The sequence below is a fragment of the Echinops telfairi genome, unplaced genomic scaffold (genome assembly GCF_000313985.2).
Source record: "Echinops telfairi isolate 266 unplaced genomic scaffold, ASM31398v2 ScPeMD7_43;HRSCAF=161, whole genome shotgun sequence".
Classification (NCBI taxonomy): domain Eukaryota; kingdom Metazoa; phylum Chordata; class Mammalia; order Afrosoricida; family Tenrecidae; genus Echinops; species Echinops telfairi.
This window is the reverse complement of record NW_022103941.1, coordinates 950563-952174: the sequence shown is the minus strand read 5'-3', so window position 1 is coordinate 952174 and position 1612 is coordinate 950563.

Below are 1612 nucleotides of genomic sequence, written 5' to 3'. Positions count from 1 at the left end.
GACATGAAAAAATCATAACATATATTATCAAGGGTTAGTGAGGGAGAGAGGGTGAAGGAGGGAGGAAAAAAATGAGGAGCTAATATCAAGGGCTCAAGTGGAAAGAAAATGTTTTGAGAATGATGATGGCAACAAATGTACGAATGTGCTTGACACAATGGATGGATGGATGGATTGTGATGAGAGTTATATGATCCCCCAATAAAGTGATTTAAAAAACAAACAAAACAAAACAAAAAATGAGGCAGAGCATATCATTTGAATGATTCTCATGGGTTGGCCACAGAATAATGAGTTGAAAGGTAATGTCATCCAAAGATCCTCAGTGATTATGTTCAATATCAATACGTAGTCAATATGCATATGATCAATATACATATTCCTAATCTCCTGCCCAATGGTGAAGTCAGAATCAGAGTTTATCTATAACTTCTACGATTTCAAATTTCCACTTTTCCAATGAACTGAATCGGTATTATACAGGCTTCTACAATTCCAGTAGGAAATATAGAAAAGGATAAAACACATCAAATCACCTGAGCTTTGGTCATTTTCTTTGGTCCTTAGGACACTGCCGGCAACTGGGATGCTCTGCTTGTCTTATCTGGATCAGCTCAAATGATGTTCACAAATTTCAATCTCTCATGGGGACATCCCAGAAATAATAATAACCAATCCAGGCACTTCTTCCTTTTTCTTCTGCGCTGCTGTTGACGCACAATTTGCAGGCTGATGAGAGAATACAATGTGAGTAACACATAACCTGTAGGTCCAGATGCTGTTACTGTTCTGTCCCTCTTCTTACACAAAGTCCCCAATACTGTTAATGGGATCCTTATTGAGTGATGGAAAACATGCTTATACCATGAACAATAAATCTAAAACTCTTAATTTTCAGATATGTGAGTAAAAGATTACTTTAAAATAAAGAGATTGGACAATCAAATATCCATGCCAAAAGGAAGAAACAAAAAAGCTGGATCCCTACCTCACAGCATACAAAACTATCAATTCCTTACTGTGTGACTCTGAAGGAGAATGACAAATCAATGAACTTTGAGGACAAGTATGCCAATTAAAGCATCTGAGAAAATTTAAATGGGCTATAGAAAGAGCTATTGTAAACTGAAAATGAATTTCTAGAGGAACTATAAATAGTACAATCACTTTAGAAACACGTTAAAACTCACCATCATGTAGAGTTAGAAGTATAAGAACCCTATAGGACACAATAAAACTGCTGCACAGAGTTTCCGAGACTCCAAAGCCATGACAGGCAGCTAATGGGTTGGTATCTCTGACCGTGAGGTAAATCAGGGCTCCAAAATGAACACACACACACACACACACACACATTCTGACCGTGAGGTAAATTAGGGCTCCAAAATAAGTACAAACACACACACACATATATACACATCCCACATAGTGAGCGCATTTTTGAATCCCAAGATAAGCTGTTTTTAAGGTAGTATTATTTGTAGTACCTAATGCAGTTCGATAGTTGGCCTATACAAGTATACAGACTTTCTAGCAATGGCCCCTTAACTCCTTCCAAATATTTACGTGGGTTTGTCGCTGACCAGTGTGAATAAGGCAAAGGAGCCCTGGT